This window comes from Coregonus lavaretus, assembly GCF_964263955.1.
Source record: "Coregonus lavaretus genome assembly, contig: HAP1_SCAFFOLD_8527, whole genome shotgun sequence".
Taxonomy (NCBI): domain Eukaryota; kingdom Metazoa; phylum Chordata; class Actinopteri; order Salmoniformes; family Salmonidae; genus Coregonus; species Coregonus lavaretus.
The window spans coordinates 1-18,031 of NW_028163904.1; the positions used below are offsets into that span (position 1 = coordinate 1).

At 41.8% G+C, this 18,031-nt stretch overlaps 1 pseudogene across 1 annotated transcript; it reads right to left on the reverse strand.

Moving 5' to 3' along the window:
- Window positions 1–391: 391 nt before the first annotated feature.
- On the reverse strand, window positions 392–5,308 carry LOC311117677 (annotated as a pseudogene). The gene is made up of 8 exons: window positions 5,266–5,308; window positions 3,817–4,140; window positions 3,315–3,686; window positions 3,058–3,152; window positions 2,135–2,258; window positions 1,492–1,590; window positions 1,259–1,311; window positions 392–1,077 (listed from the first exon to the last, which is right to left on the reverse strand). The product of its transcript is annotated as an uncharacterized misc_RNA (transcript).
- Between the last annotated feature and the right edge of the window lie 12,723 nt (window positions 5,309–18,031).

Below are 18,031 nucleotides of genomic sequence, written 5' to 3' on the forward strand. Positions count from 1 at the left end.
GGGATTCAAACCAGCTACCTTGCAGTTACTGGTCCAACGCTCCTAACTGCTGGGCTACGTGCAGCCCATAATAAATTATCTTTGCTGTCAGGAGGAAGGGTCTAGAGAAGTTTTTTATTTAGTTAAGAATGTACAATACTATATACAATTCAGAAAAATTCACATCATAAACCCCACAATAAAAAGATAACAGATTTATATTACACTTCACATTATAATAGTACAGGGTAATAATAATCAGAATCAGAATCAGAATCATCATCATCATCATCATTATAGTAATATTAATAACAATGGTAATAATAATAATTATAATAATCATCATTATAGTAACAACAACAACTACAACAATAATAATAATAATCTATTGGGTGGGTGCGCTGTTTGCCGTTGTTATCGAGTACTGACGGTGAATGTCGTCACTAAAACACGGCAAATGAGGAAGACTTATCAGACAGATCAAAAAAGGAATAATTGTTTCTCAGACAGCTCCATGTGTCTCTGATGGTAATGGCTTTTGAAATATTTTTGAGCCTTTAGTGAGCCTCGCTGCCGGTTTTGAGCAGGGCATTTGGAATTCGCCGCCGGCCTCCTAAATTGCAAATCAAGTGATACCTCCGCCTACACGGGCAAGAACCAGGCGTCTCATACTTTCAAGACATGCTCACTCACTGTCACTGAGAGAACAGGAAGTAGCTAAGTGACTGTGTCAGTAAGGAAAAGGCTATAAGACTGTGACCTCATATCCTCGCCTCAGAGGAGCTGTGTGGATGATTGACAGTAGAGTAGGCGGGGCTTTGACCAAAGTTCACAGTAGCATAGTCACATGAGGAAGTGCCCTCTTTATCGATGGCAACGGTGGCCTCATTGCGGCAGCTGCCCTCTTTAGTGATGGTGACTCTGGCTTCGTTGGGGCCGCTGGGGTTCTTGTGGAAGTTGATGCTGGCGTAGTGGGGAGAGTCAGAGTGGCTTGTGGGGTAAGTTGGCGGTGGCGTAGATGGTGGTGGGCGCAGCGTCTGAGTCTGACTGTAGGGGGCGCTCCTTTATCTCCTCATAGTCACCGTCACCATGACAACCCTGAAGAGGAGGGAGGAGAGAAAAAGGGAGGAGGAAGAGGAGAGAATAGTATGACATCACAAACACACTCAATGACATCCCTCAACTACATCACTCAATCAAATCACTCAATGACATCACTCAGTCACATGACTCAATGACATCACTCAGTCACAAAAACTAACATACAAAATACACTGACCCCTTCGTTGTTCCCTTTGTCTGGGCTCACTCTGAGTGTTGAAGAGACAGATCCTGTGGAACACAACACACATTACTCAGAGAGAGAGAGAGAGAGAGAGAGAGAGAGAGAGAGAGAGAGAGAGAGAGAGAGAGAGAGAGAGAGAGAGAGAGAGAGAGAGAGAGAGAGAGAGAGAGAGAGAGAGAGAGAGAGAGAGAGAGAGAGAGAGAGAGAATAGCGTTTGTGTTTCTCACCTGTGGCCTTGTTGTATTTCCATCTGTAGACTATGATCAGGCTGATCACCAGCAGCAACACTACCAGACTCACAGACACCATGATGACCACTGAGGAACCTGGAACACACACACACACACACACACACGCTGTTACGGAACCGATTAGACAAACCTAGTGTTACACTATACTATATACATGTCTACCACTAACCTACCCTCATATAATAACACTACATACAGACATGTCTACCACTAACCTACCCTCATATCATAACACTACATACAGACATGTCTAACACTAACCTTCCCTCATATCATAACACTACATACAGACATGACTACCACTAACCTACCCTCATATCATAACACTACATACAGACATGTCTAACACTAACCTTCCCTCATATCATAACACTACATACAGACATGACTACCACTAACCTACCCTCATATCATAACACTACATACTGACATGTCTACCACTAACCTACCCTCATATCATAACACTACATACAGACATGTCTACCACTAACCTACCCTCATATCATAACACTACATACAGACATGTCTAACACTAACCTACCCTCATATCATAACACTACATACAGACATGTCTACCAAAGTGAGACTCAGACATTTGAATTTGTAAAATGTAATTTACCAGATCTGTTTAGTGATGATGTGGATGGTGGTGATGGTGATGATGGTGATGGTGACGGTGAGATGAAGGTGGTTGTGGCTGAGGCTGGAAGTGCTGTAGTTGTTGTTGTTATTGTTGTTGTTGTTGTTGTTGTTGTTGTGGTGGTGGTGGGTGGAGCCACTGAAAACGATTGACACAGGTGGGATTATTTTTTTGTTAGGTGAGGAGAGGAAGAGATGGAGGGAGAGATGGAGGCGAAGAGTCACATGGAGAGAGAGAGAGAGATGGAGGGAGAGAGAGAGTTACAGGCACAGAGAGAGATATGGAGAGGGGGTTACTCTTGTTCCTGTTGAGGTGTGTAAAGACAGGGTGGTTACTCTTGTTCCTGTTGAGGTGTGTAAAGACAGGGTGGTTACTCTTGATCCTGTTGAGGTGTATAAAGACAGGGTGGTTACTCTTGTTCCTGTTGAGGTGTGTAAAGACAGGGTGGTTACTCTTGTTCCTGTTGAGGTGTGTAAAGACAGGGTGGTTACTCATGTTCCTGTTGAGGTGTGTAAAGACAGGGTAGTTTCTCTTGTTCCTGTTGAGGTGTATCTCTCTCTCTCTCTCTCTCTCTCTATCTCTCTCTCTCTCTCTCTCTCTCTCTCTCTCTCTCTCTCTCTCTCTCTCTCTTTTTTTTTCTCTCTCTCTCTCTCTCTCTCTCTCTCTCTCTCTCTCTCTCTCTCTCTCTCTCTCTCTCTCCTGCTGTCAACCACTGAACAACTTCTAATGATAAGATGTTTAGTTCAATGCTACATTTCACTAAACTGGTTGTTGCCAATTAACAACAGCATATTTCAGAAGGTTCTAGATGTGATTGCTAATTTTAAATGACAGTATTTTAATTGTCAGACATGACATATTGTAGTTTTATCTGATAAAATAGAATGCTATATATTATTTACGTGGTCATACAGTACATAGTTACTGCAGGTGTAGAGCATGGGAAGCAGAGGAGGCTGGTGGACAGAGATATAGGAGGACGGGCTAACCACAACGGCTGGAATGGAATAGATGGAACGTTATCAAATACATCAAACATGTGAATGACATAAAAAAATTAATGCAATTATGATTTCAATTAAACTACTTTCTTACAAGACTTTAACGTGTGTGTTTTGGGTACACATGCTAAAGAAATAGAAGTCTTGTTTATACTCACTTATAACACGTAGCTTCACCTGTGTGATCAGTGCGATGTAACTTTCCTCTCTCCTTCCTGTTACTACTCCACACCAGTAGGTCCCAGTATCATCTTCAGTCAGGTCACACCAGTAGGTCCCAGTATCATCTTCAGTCAGGTCACTGATGGTCACTGAGTAGGATTTCACTCTTCTGTTGTCAGAGACAGAGAAACGCCCAGCTTTAGCAGTTCTCTGGTAAGCAGCGATCATATAAACACAAGTCTTGAAGTCTTTGCTTTCCTTGCAGAAATACTTGATGCTGTCCTCATGGTCCTCTGGATAGTTGCAGCTGATGGAAGCTTGTCCTCCCAGATAGACCGTCTCTGTGACTGACTTCTCACAGCAGTCATCTGTCAATAGGAACACACATCACAACCTTAGTCTAATACTATAGACTAACTTCCTTGACTAGTGGTACTAATCATGCAACAATATATCTAGCTAAATTAATTGTATAAAGTTAAAGTAAAAGTCTCTCACCCTTCTTCACATCCAGCTCTACCTTGGTGTAACTGTCAGGTGCAGTAGGTTTCTCCACTCCACACCAGTAGGTCCCTTCATCTTGTTTAGTCAGTTGTCTGATGATCACTTTGAAGTAGTTTCTCCCGATGTTGTCATACAGAGAGAATCTACCGCTGTTCTGCCAGCTGTTCTTCAATCCAGTTATGATTTTATCCTCACAACTCCAACTATACTCCCCCATACAGAAATATTTCTCAGAACTTCTCTCTTCTATGGAATAATCGCAGTAGATGATGACAGTTCCTCCAGAGTATCCTGTCACTTTGAAGGAGCTCAAACAACCTGTCAATCAGACAAGAGAACATATATTTTATATTCCTTTTGGTTTAGTGATTTGTAATACCAATGTACTTATGGTTAAATTTTCCTACACCAGTGGCATCATCACATTACCCACACACACACACACACACACACACACACACACACACACACACACACACACACATGCACTCATGCGCGCGCACTAGGGGTGTAACGATTCGTTTTAACAACGATTTGATTTGTATCACGATTCGTGGTTGTCGATACGATTCAAGGACGATATTGGTTCATTTAGAACGATACGATCCGAAACGATTCAGTGACTTGAAATCGATTCAGTAACCTTTTAGCCAAAAATTCAACCAGTGTGACTGAAATAAATACCTGGATACTGGACAGTGCAGGTGAAGTTTCCTAGATTCCTGTTTCTTGTAAGGACCGCAATGGTGGCTTGATAATTTCTCGCTCGTCGGCTTCTCCTCTGTCGTCCGCCATGCTATGTTTTGTTGTCTTTGCGCCTTTGCGCTGCTGCTGGCGCGGGGCGATGACGTCACGGATAGGCAGACTGAATCGAGTAATGTTTAAAGCCTTTATCATTAAAAGTGCTAAGAAAAAACATTCATATAAAGTCTGACGTGCTTAAATCCAATGGGTTATTTCCTAGTATCGATACAATCGATTTATTACATTTTAAAACGATGTTAGATTGATATATGTTGTCCAAAAGGCCAACTCGCCGAGCACAGTTCGATGTAGTTGGATCATAGGAATATAAATTGATACATTGATGTAGTAGATGGATCATTACACCCCTAGCGCGCACACACACACACACACACACACACAGATCTACACAAACACACACAAACACACACGCACACACAACTACACAAACACACACGCACACACGCACACACACACGCACAAACACACACACGCACACACACCTACACAAACACACACGCACACACACACGCACAAACACACACACACACACACACAAACACACACACACACACACACACACAAACACACACACACACACACACACACACCCACACACTCATCTGTAGAAGCAGCCTTTATAAGAAGACTAACTGGATGTTATTACATTGTTATAGAGAGTTATTACAAGCTTATTACCTGTCATGAAGGAGAGGAGGACGACTATCAGCAGGATCCTCATCTTGTTGTGTTCTCTCCAGGTTGGTCCAGGTGTCTATAGGTCCTGATATAATGTTGTGTTCTCTCCAGGTTGGTCCAGGTGTCTATAGGTCCTGATATAATGTTGTGTTCTCTCCAGGTTGGTCCAGGTGTCTATAGGTCCTGATATAATGTTGTGTTCTCTCCAGGTTGGTCCAGGTGTCTATAGGTCTTGATATAATGCTGTGTGTCCAAGTCTACAACTCTCTCTGTTCTCTCTCTACTTATAGGAACTTAAATACAAACGTCATGTACTTTATGTACTTCTCTCTCTCTCTCTGCCCCTCCCTCTCTCTCACTCACTCCTTGCACTCGTACAACTATGTACTTCCCTATTTCTGCATCTCTCTCTCTCTCTCTCTCTCTCTCTCTCTCTCTCTCTCTCTCTCTCTATCTACTAGTTCAAACCCTCCTACCACATGTTTTTTCTGACAGTCCCTCCCTCTTCCTCCTTACCTCCTTAACCAATCATTTCTCTGTTCCTACATCACATGTTCTGGTCCAGTGTCTTTTCACACCACTACAAACACAAAGACATTATACATACAGTACATACATAAATACACACACACACACACACACACATACACACAGAAACAAACACACACACACGCACACACACACAGAAACAAACACAGGTATCCCATACTTATCTGTAGTAGCAGCCTTTTTAAGAAGACTAACTGGATGTTATTACATTGTTATAGAGAGTTATAACAAGCTTATTACCTGTCATGAAGGAGAGGAGGATGACTATCAGCAGGATCCTCATCTTGTTGTGTTCTCTCCAGGTTGGTCCAGAAATAAAGAAAGAAAGAAAGAAAGAAAGAAAGAAAGAAAGAAAGAAAGAAAGAAAGAAAGAAAGAAAGAAAGAAAGAAAGAAAGAAAGAAAGAAAGAAAGAAAGAAAGAAAGAAAGAAAGAAAGAAAGAAAGAAAGAAAGAAAGAAAGAAAGAAAGAAAGAAAGAAAGAAAGAAAGAAAGAAAGAAAGAAAGAAAGAAAGAAAGAAAGAAAGAAAGAAAGAAAGAAAGAAAGAAAGAAAGAAAGAAAGAAAGAAACTAAGAGATTTGTGAGAAAAAGAGAGAGAGAGAGAGGCCTCTATGGATCAATGCACAGAAACACATTCATACACTCTCATGCAGACTGGAGGCTGTCTACAGAGGAGAGAGACAGAGTTATTCTGCCACTGGAGGCTGTCTACAGAGAGAGAAACAGAGTTATTCTGACGCTGGAGTCTGTCTACAGAGAGAGAAACAGAGTTATTCTGCCACTGGAGGCTGTCTATAGAGAGAGAAACAGAGTTATTCTGCCACTGGAGTGCGATCTCCCTCCATCTATCCCTCCATCTCAGCTCTGTGTGTCGAGTGACAGTGGTACATGCTGATGAGACAGGTACTGAGTTTACTGACAGCACCAGTGGAGGCTGGTGAGGGGAGGACGACTTATAGTAATGTCTAGAATGGAATGTATCAAACACATAGAAATATATTGGTGCTTATTTGATAAATACACATAGGCTCATTTCCCAGTCAAGTGGAGTAAAAAACACTGAATAAGCAAAGTTTTCTAAAAGTGATAAACTGTCTGTTTTTGTTCAAGCCAGTGTTACATTCACAGTAGAAAAATGAAAGGACGTTTAGATGGAACGACCGACAAATGAAGGAAACAACGAATTAACGAAGAGATGATTGAACTAGCGAATGATGAATGAACAAATTAACAAATAATGAAAACATGAAAACATTAATTAATGCTGTGCCATACAGATCAGTGACAGTAGTAGACTATGTAGCTACAGTTGAAGTCGGAAGTTTACATACACCTTAGCCAATTACATTTAAACTCAGTTTTTCACAATTCCTGACATTTAATGCTAGTAATAATCCCCTGTCTTAGGTCAGTTAGGATCACCACTTTATTTTAAGAATGTGAAATGTCAGAATAATAGTAGAGAGAATTATTTATTTCAGCTTTTATTTCTTTCATCACATTCCCAGTGGGTTAGAAGTTTACATACACTCAATTAGTATTTGGTAGCATTGCCTTTAAATTGTTTAACTTGGGTCAAACGTTTTGGGTAGCCTTCCACAAGCTTCCCACAATAAGTTGGATGAATTTTGGCCCATTCCTCCTGACAGAGCTGGTGTAACTGAGTCAGGTTTGTAGGCCTCCTTGCTCGCACACGCTTTTTCAGTTCTGCCCACACATTTTCTATAGGATTGAGGTCAGGGCTTTGTGATGGCCACTCCAATACCTTGACTTTGTTGTCCTTAAGCAATTTTGCCACAACTTTGGAAGTATGCTTGGGGTCATTGTCGATTTGGAAGACCCATTTGCGACCAAGCTTTAACTTCCTGACTGATGTCTTGAGATGTTGCTTCAATATATTCCATAATTTTCCTTCCTCATGATGCCATCTATTTTGTGAAGTGCACCAGTCCCTCCTGCAGCAAAGCACCCCCACAGCATGATGCTGCCACCCCCGTGCTTCACGGTTGTGTTAAGTTGCATCAATTCAAATCTGGTATTGGGAACAAAAGAGGTCAATACACGTCTTCTAAAATAGACTAGTATTCTAATTAATGCAAAACACTTCAATGGTAAATATGATGTTCGTATATACGGGTCCACTGAAATACCACGCAGGGCAGACAGAGAACTGAGCCATTGTCATAAGTTCGTCTTTAAATACTCTGACAGAGATATTTCCCGCTCCCTGCTGTCCTATCAGAGTAGAGACTGAGCGTGGTTTAGACTTACTCAGCCTATCGTTGGCGCACAGGCTGGTCCCAGTCCCTTGGCGCTCCACTGTTGTCAGGCATTAGTTGTTATCTTTACAAAGTCAGCAACCTCAGTATTCTTTGTAGCAGAACACATGTCCTTGAGCGGTTTAACAAAGAGGCTGTGTTTGTGTATGTGAGACACAAGTCTTATCTCATCCTACCCCCCAACAGTTCCCCACATTAATCACAGCTTGTTATATTAAACAGTCTATATCAGTACAGCACAAACCTATTATGTTTAATCATTAATGCTTTCTTATTAAGCTAACAGCACATCTAAAATATAAGAGAATAATTTCCCACAATCCCCCTTTTCACACCCACTGGGTGTGAACCCAAAATAAGAAAACCCAAAATATGAAATTTCAGGGAAATTTAGGATTCCCCCTTTTGACACCCACTAGGGTGTCACTCATTAAAATACAATACAAACAAAAATAATCACACTTTCATTAATAGGCAATATTGATAATAAAAAAGGCCTTCAGTCCTTCCATCTACACCTAACTTGTACTAGGTTGGCTACCAGCCACCCAGGAACTTCAAACCTTCACATAAGGAAAGACAAACATTCACAATGGTTAACTTGATTAATAAAGCATAAAACACAGGATTAATAGAACACAAAACACAAGATTAATAAAACATAAAACACAAACAGGGAAGTAAATTTTTGCCCCCCCCCCCCCCCCCCCGTAGACACCCACTAGGGTGTCACTCTACCACCTCACCAATAGCAAACCAAGGGTCATCCTTTGTCAACCCCAGTTTCTTCAGAAGACCAGACTCAGTATCTGCATCTCCTTCTTGAGCCCCTAGGAGGGGCATCATACCAGCCGTATGCACGACATCTGTAACAGACTTTCTCAGACAAGGAATTATACAGGCAGCACAGCACATTAATATTAGAAACACAACTACTAGGGTCAGAAATCCAGTAACCACCATAACAGAGTACTTACCAAACCACTCATTCAACCAGGAGAACAGCCCGTTTCCCTCCATTCCAGCCATGCTCTTCATTTCAGCTGATAGTTTATCTAAACCAACTAGGGCTTTAGAGATACTCCCGTCAGGACTGGTATTGTTAGGGATAAACGTACAACAATGGCTTACCATTCTATAGACACCACCCCTTTCTGCCTGATCTAGAGCCAACCTCTTTTTACTAAGTCATAAGTGTGAGATGGCGGATAATTGTTCAAAAGATCCCTTCTGTTGCATCCCTAGTCCAGCCAATAAATCGTTGTTGGTCGTAATAGATATAATTAATCCAATTCACAATTTTGTTTATTGTCACCCACCAAAAGAACGTGGTAGTAAACCCTTCCCCTAATTGTTTCATAGCTCGGTATCCATCCGATACCCCCCTTGGTATCCCAATCGCATAAGAAATAGGGCTATTCTCCTTCTTGTTAAAACTCCTCCTACATCTGTTTAATCCTTGGTTTCTGGTGACTAATTCTAACTAACTGAACCAGTAGAACCAGGGCGCACGTATCTAGCCACCCTTTTGGAATTCTCTGCCTTACACTGCCTTTACTGGCACACGCCCACCACACATCGGTTACAGGGGCTGTAAGGTTAAAAATTCTCTCCTGTGCTTCCGAACTTAAGTCCCCAATTGATAATTGGTGATGTCTTTGTTTCTCTTTACCCCCCATCTGGATGTTCAGTCCCCCTCGGTCTCATATCCCAGTCCCCAAGTGTGTTTAAACACTTGAGTCTAGGAACAATCCGCCGTGGGGGCCGAACACGAATATAATAGGATTTTATAATCCCAATTTGCTTATTGACATGTACCCCACCCATTGGCTACGTCCCTAACCCTTATTTTGAATCTGACAGTCTGCCCTTCTCTGACTCCTATTTTGTAGGCCACTCATCCTTGACGGTCAGTATGTCGGGTCGCTTCTCTTCTCTTTTACTTCTTAACAATGGTAAGGGCATAGCACAACTGGTGGTGGATCTTGACATATCAAGACCATTGCCGAGACTATGATGCAACTCAAGTTATCCATATTCCCAAAAACCGCCAACCCTCTCCTGTCCTCAGTCTTTCTGCTTGGTACTACCCCATACTCACACCCTAAGAACACACTACAGTGATGATAGGTCGGGGTAGGAGATCTTCGTTAACAGAGGTGATCCCCAGACCCTATTGGTCCAGTTCTTCTCTCTAACTCTGCATGTGTTCAATGGTGCTTGTATGTGTTCCTACCTTTTTGCAGTGGGCAACGTGGACCCAGGTTGCTCTTTCTGCTATTCTAATGGCAAAGGCAGTGACCAATATAACCTGATAGGGCCCTTCCCAACAGGCCTGCTTCCAGTTTTTCTTCTTCAACTTTCACCAGTCACCTGGTTAGATAGAGTGGGTCACCTTCTCCTTTAGTTCACCTGTGGGGCACAAAACCTCTGACATACGGGTGTGGTTAATAAACTATCTTCACACGTGTTCAGCTCTCAATTTCTATTTCTGACTTTCTTTTTTTTTTTAAGAATTTTGTCCTCTCCTTCGTATATATGTATTATTTAATCCTACCATCTACTTATCATCCCCCTTTTGACACATGATTTTGCTCATGTGTCAATATTACCACCTACCTAAACAATCACTTAGGTAGTATTGGTAATTTATCATCCAATTGCCATCCCTTATTTTTAAATACTGCCTAACTTCACTACTGCTCCCCCTAGCCCTGGGCAACATTCCAATGACATAAACTAATCTCTTTCTCCTGGTTATACATTTTGTTAACCTTCAATTACCATCAGTAATCTAAAGATGGTAGTACACACAAAACATGATCAATCAATCAATTTTATTTTATATAGCCCTTCGTACATCAGCTAATATCTCGAAGTGCTGTACAGAAACCCAGCCTAAAACCCCAAACAGCTAGTAATGCAGGTGTAGAAGCACGGTGGCTAGGAAAAACTCCCTAGAAAGGCCAAAACCTAGGAAGAAACCTAGAGAGGAACCAGGCTATGAGGGGTGGCCAGTCCTCTTCTGGCTGTGCCGGGTGGAGATTATAACAGAACCATGCCAAGATGTTCAAAAATGTTCATAAGTGACAAGCATGGTCAAATAATAATCAGGAATAAATCTCAGTTGGCTTTTCATAGCCGATCATTAAGAGTTGAAAACAGCAGGTCTGGGACAGGTAGAGGTTCCATAACCGCAGGCAGAACAGTTGAAACTGGAATAGCAGCAAGGCCAGGCGGACTGGGGACAGCAAGGAGTCACCACGGCCGGTAGTCCCGACGTATGGTCCTAGGGCTCAGGTCTCTCAGTTGGCTTTTCATAGCCGATCATTAAGAGTTGAAAACAGCAGGTCTGGGACAGGTAGGGGTTTCGTAACCGCAGGCAGAACAGTTGAAACTGGAATAGCAGCAAGGCCAGGCGGACTGCGGACAGCAAGGTGTCAGCATGCCCGGTAGTCCTGACGTATGGTCCTAGGGCTCAGGTTCTCAGAGAGAAAGAGAGAACGAGAGAATTAGAGAGAGCATACTTAAATTCACACAGGACACTGGATAAGACAGGAGAAGTACTCCAGGTATAACCAACTAACCCCAGCCCCCCGACACATAAACTACTGCAGCATAAATACTGGAGGCTGAGACAGGAGCGGTCCGGAGACACTGTGGCCCCATCCGAAGAAACCCCCGGACAGGGCCAAACAGGAAGGATATAACCCCACCCACTCTGCCAAAGGACAGCCCCCGCACCACTAGAGGGATATCCTCAACCACCAACTTACAATCCTGAGACAAGGCCGAGTATAGCCCACAGAGGTCTCCACCACAGCACAAACCAAGGGGGGGCGCCAACCCAGACAGGAAGATCACGTCAGTAACTCAACCCACTCAAGTGACGCACCCCTCCTAGGGACGGCATGAAAGAGCACCAGCAAGCCAGTGACTCAGCCCCTGTAACAGGGTTAGAGGCAGAGAACCCCAGTGGAGAGAGGGGAACCGGCCTGGCAGAGACAGCAAGGGCTGTTCGTTGCTCCAGAGCCTTTCCGTTCACCTTCACACTCCTGGGCCAGACTACACTCAATCATATGACCTACTGAAGAGATAAGTCTTCAGTAAAGACTTAAAGGTTGAGACCGAGTCTGCGTCTCTCACATGGGTAGGCAGAATGTTCCATAAAAATGGAGATCTATAGGAGAAAGCCCTGCCTCCCGCTGTTTGCTTAGAAATTCTAGGGACAATTAGGAGGCCTGCGTCTTGTGACCGTAGCGTACGTATTGGTATGTACGGCAGGACCAACTCGGAAAGATAGGTAGGAGCAAGCCCATGTAACGCTTTATAGGTTAACAGATATCCCCAGTCCTAACCCATCAATAATTGTTTGTATCAATCTAATTCCTCATAACTAATCCATAAAACCACTCAAAATTCCTCTAGTATACAATGATTATTTAATTGATTACCCTAAATGTCACGATCGTCTAATGAGGGAGACCAAGGCGCAGCGTTGCGAGTGAACATATTCAATTTATTAACTACTCACACGAACAAAACAATAAACAACGAATGCGTGACGTCTATGGTACAACACGAACACACACGAACACTCTCCCACAACCCGAAAGAAAAACTGACAGATTAAATATGGCTCCCAATCAGAGACAACCAGCCGACAGCTGACACTCGTTGCCTCTGATTGGGAGTCACACCGGCAAACATAGAAAATAGACAACCTAGAACACCCACCAAAGAAACAGAAAACATAGAATGAACACACCCTGGCTCAACATAATGAGTCCCCGAGCCAGGGTGTGACACTAAATCTGCTACATGTGATCTCATCTCAAATGATCCATTGTCAATTATTTGATCAACCCCCTAGGAAAATCTGTCTCCCCTTCTATTGTTCCTGTCCCCCCTGTAAATGTCATATTTCATTTTTTAGCCAATACAATCACGGTTACATCAAATGTTCCCTCCTTTGGCCATTTAGTTACTATCTTTCTGGTCATTTTTCTCATTTGTTAGAGATATTACCAATATCTTCACTATTTTCTGGGAACCTTCTCTTCATGATTGCTGCTGGTGATCCTGCCATCTCTACTTCTGGTGTGGTCTAATGTCTACATTAGGGTGTAAGGTAAATTATTCCTGTTGTCTTTTTCAGCTAAACGTTTTATATCCCTCAGTTAATGGTATTTTCTCCCTAATATATCTTACATTTACATTTTACATTTTAGTCATTTAGCAGACGCTCTTATCCAGAGCGACTTACAGTTAGTGAAACCCTTTTTTTAATCATTTGTTTTTATACTGGCCCCCCCTGGGAATCGAACCCACAACCCTGGCGTCTAGTGGCACAGTTAGCACTGCGATGCAGTGCCTTAGACCACTTAGACCACTGCGCCACTCAGGATCTTCATACTCTTCCTCTTTCCCTAAATGAGATTTAATCCCTTGCTTTTCCTCTACTATCCTTCTATCATTACTGGATCAATGATAATAACTGTAATAACTATTAATAATAATTGTAATAACTATTTCACATTAAATTGTGCCTTTTTCTGATAATGTTATAATTGTAGCCTATTGCATTACTTTAGTTTAAAATATAAGTTTGTTTATTTAACAAATCTAGAACCCACTATAGGTTGGTACTATTCCCTCAGCATAATAGCTAAAGCTACTTGCATCCCCTGGTCCCCGTAACAAAAAATAAATTATCGTTCTAGAATTCACCAACTATTTGCATACACCACTGGTGTTAAGCAACCTATCGAATAAAGTAATAACAATTATAATTTATCAAAGCACTGCCTTCCAGTCAAGTATTAAGTATTTAGACCTCTACTTGAAATCTTACAGCTCAATCTAACTCGCTGGACTGTCTCTATTTTTTTTTCTTCCCACTAACCAGAGCCATAAATTATTCTCCTTTGTCCTCAACTCAATTTTCACAGCTCTATCGCCATTTCAGTTCGCTATTCAATTTCTTTAACTGTTCTCTCTGATTAGGCCCTAATTAATAAAACAAATACTTGCTATCGTTGATAAGCATACATTTAATGATATTCCTATCATTTGAACTATCTCTCACCCCTCCCCTTGCTCCTTCCTATCCAACAGGGGAGGCGCGGGGACCTTGTAACATATTTTCATAGACCTTTCTAGAATACTTCTACTTAAGCTATCTAATTCAACCTTTCACATTTCTCAATCCACGTAATAATCTAGGTCTATATCCCCAATGCGAAAGCTTTACCCACTGTCCCTACCTGGGTTAGAACCAGGGACCCTCTACATACATTGCAAGTCACCCCACACATTCCGCGATGCTTTCAAAGAAAATACTTCCAGTTCATAGAGCAAGTGACGTCACCAAATGAAAACCGCACTAGCTCTCACCTCAGCAAAAACTCTCTCTCCCTTCACCCATTCCCTATTGAATAAGTGAGTCTTTCTATTTAACGCCAACCATGCTACAAATCTTCCATTCAACATCAACAAACAAAATACTCAGTAGTATCCGGTCACCACCCATACCAGCCGCCGAATTCCCTCATACACAGACCCCACCCCATGCCACCGAAATGCCCAACAAAACATAATAGTTCAATGGAACCCCCTATTGGCTCTCCACTATTTATGCATTACTTCCATAACCACACCAGTCATGGTCCGATCACCCATTAAACCTTATCACATGATCAAACAACGGTACAACCTTAAACTAATATTCTCTACTTTCTCACCCATGACGTATGTCTACGTCCGGGTGAGCAAGTTCGTACGTATATATCGTTAGAAATTTATAGGTACCTCTCAAATAATCGCTTCGTGGTGTTTTTAGCCAATTCTTAATGGACACAAATCACTTCTTAGTCTTTCCTGACTCTCCAAAAGCCATACTCTCGCTGTCTCTAGCCCCTCCTCTCGCTTTTCTCCCTCCTGTGTCCAGTCGGAACAGGTTTTGTCTGTTTTTCGTTTTAGCATTTCCAATATTCTGCCGTTATTTAAAGTACGTTAGTCTATTTATTTAAATCAAATTATTCCCACCTAATTAGTTAAAGTCGGTGCATATTTATATTTAAATGATAAACCAAATTATTTCAGTCTAATTATTTAACCAGTATTTTGCAGGGTCAAACATCAAACGTTAAATTAAATAATAAACCAAATTGCTTCAACTTAATTATTTAAAACCAGTATTTTGCTATGTCAAACATCAAATGTTACAGTTCAGTTATATCAGTTCAATACATTTCAATTTAGTTATATTGACTATTCATTATCTTTACCTTTACATTGTCAAATTCAACCTTGCCTACTATCCTCCTCCCTATCTAAAAAATACTCCACTGAACCTAGCCGTACCCTCTTAGTTACGAACCTTGCCAGTCGCTAGTATCTAAGTAAATTATTCCCTGTATCTTCGAACCTAGCCATACCCTCGTAGTTACGGACCTTGCCGATAGATTTCAGTATTTTCCCCGAACCTAGCCGTACCCCCGCAGTTACGGACCTTGCCGGTGGAACAATACTCTATGGTACCATGGTTTAACATCACATTCACCACAGGTTTGCATGTCACAATATGGTGCTTATCTACTCATAATAATTCGTATAATAATTCATAATTTAGTTCACTTACATCAAACAGGTGTTTCACAAAATTAATTTGGATGAAGCCAATGTGCAGAACTTCAGTTATATAACAATAGGTGTCTGCTTACCTGTTTTTAGTAGTCCGGACTCTTTGTGAAACACACCGTCCAATGACAGAGATGTCCAATGGGCCGGACAATACCCAGCGAAGTCCCTTCTACCAGATCACAGTCGGAGGTCACCAATTGATAAGTTGCGTCAATTCAAATCTGGTATTGGGAACAAAAGAGGTCAATACACGTCTTCTAAAATAGACTAGTATTTTAATTAATGCAAAACACTTCAATGGTAAATATGATGTTCGTATATACGGGTCCACTGAAATACCACACAGGGCAGACAGAGAACTGAGCCATTGTCATAAGTTCTTCTTTAAATACTCTGACAGAGATAGTTCCCGCTCCCTGCTGGCCTATCAGAGTAGAGCCTGAGCGTGGTTTAGACTTACTCAGCCTATCGTTGGCGCACAGGCTGGTCCCAGCCCCTTGGTGCTCCACTGTTGTCAGGCATTAGTTGTTATCTTTACAAAGTCAGCAACCTCAGACATCTTTGTAGCAGAACACATGTCCTTGAGCGGTTTAACAAAGAGGCTGTGTTTGTGTATGTGAGACACAAGTCTTATCTCAGCCTACCCCCCAACAGTTCCCCACATTAATCACAGCTTGTTATATTAAACAGTCTATATCAGTACAGCACAAACCTATTATGTTTAATCATTAATGCTTTCTTATTAAGCTAACAGCACAGAATAATTTCCCACAGTTGGGATGGTGTTCTTCGGCTTGCAAGCAACCCCCTTTTTCCTCCAAAATAACGATGGTCAATATGGCCTAACAGTTCTATTTTTGATTCATCAGACCAGAGGACATTTCTCCAAAAAGTACGATCTTTGTCCCCATGTGCAGTTGCAAACCGTACTCCTGCATTTTTATGGCGGTTTTGGAGAAGTGGCTTCTTCCTTGCTGAGCGGCCTTTCAGGTTATGTTGATGTAGGACTCGTTTTACTGTGGATATAGATACTTTTGTATCTGTTTCCTCCAGCATCTTCACAAGGTCCTTTGCTGTTGTTCTGGGATTAATTTGCACTTTTTGCACCAACATACATTCATCTCTAGGAGACAGAACACGTCTCCTTCCTGAGCGGTATGATGGCTGCATGGTCCCATGGTGTTTATACTTGCATACTATTGTTTGTACAGATGAACGTGGTACCTTCAGGCGTTTGGAAATTGCTCCCAAGGATGAACCAGACTTGTGGAGGTCTACAAATGTTTTTCTGAGGTCTTGGCTGATTTCTTTTGATTTTCCCATGATGTCAAGCAAAGAGGCACTGCGTTTGAAGGTAGGCCTTGAAATACATCCACAGGTACACCTCCAATTGTAGACCTCCAATTGATGTCAATTAGCCTATCAGAAGCTTCTAAAGCCATGACATCATTTCCTGGAATATTCCAAGCTGTTTAAAGGCACAGTCAACTTAATGTATGTAACCTTCTGACCCACTGGAATTGTGATACAGTGAATTATAAGTGAAATAATCTGTCTGTAAACAATTGTTGGAAAAATTACTTGTGTCATGCACAAGTAGATTTCCTAACCGACTTGCCAAAACTATAGTTTGTTAACAAGAAATGTGTGGAGTGGTTGAAAAATGAGTTTCAATGACTACAACCTAAGTATGTAGCAGAGTGTTTAATGGTGCAGTACATCTATGAGGTATCTACATCTGTAAGGTGAGTGTATGGGTGGTTACTAGCATCAGAGTCTGTACTGAAGGAGACAGTTTTATAGTGGAGACAGGCTGTCCCCGTATACAGTGGGGAAAAAAGGATTTAGTCAGCCACCAATTGTGCAAGTTCTCCCACTTAAAAAGATGAGAGAGGCCTGTAATTTTCATCATAGGTACACGTCAACTATGACAGACAAATTGATATTTTTTTTCTCCAGAAAATCACATTGTAGGATTTTTTATGAATTTATTTGCAAATTATGGTGGAAAATAAGTATTTGGTCACCTACAAACAAGCAAGATTTCTGTCTCTCACAGACCTGTAACTTCTTCTTTAAGAGGCTCCTCTGTCCTCCACTCGTTACCTGTATTAATGGCACCTGTTTGAACTTGTTATCAGTATAAAAGACACCTGTCCACAACCTCAAACAGTCACACTCCAAACTCCACTATGGCCAAGACCAAAGAGCTGTCAAAGGACACCAGAAACAAAATTGTAGACCTGCACCAGGCTGGGAAGACTGAATCTGCAATAGGTAAGCAGCTTGGTTTGAA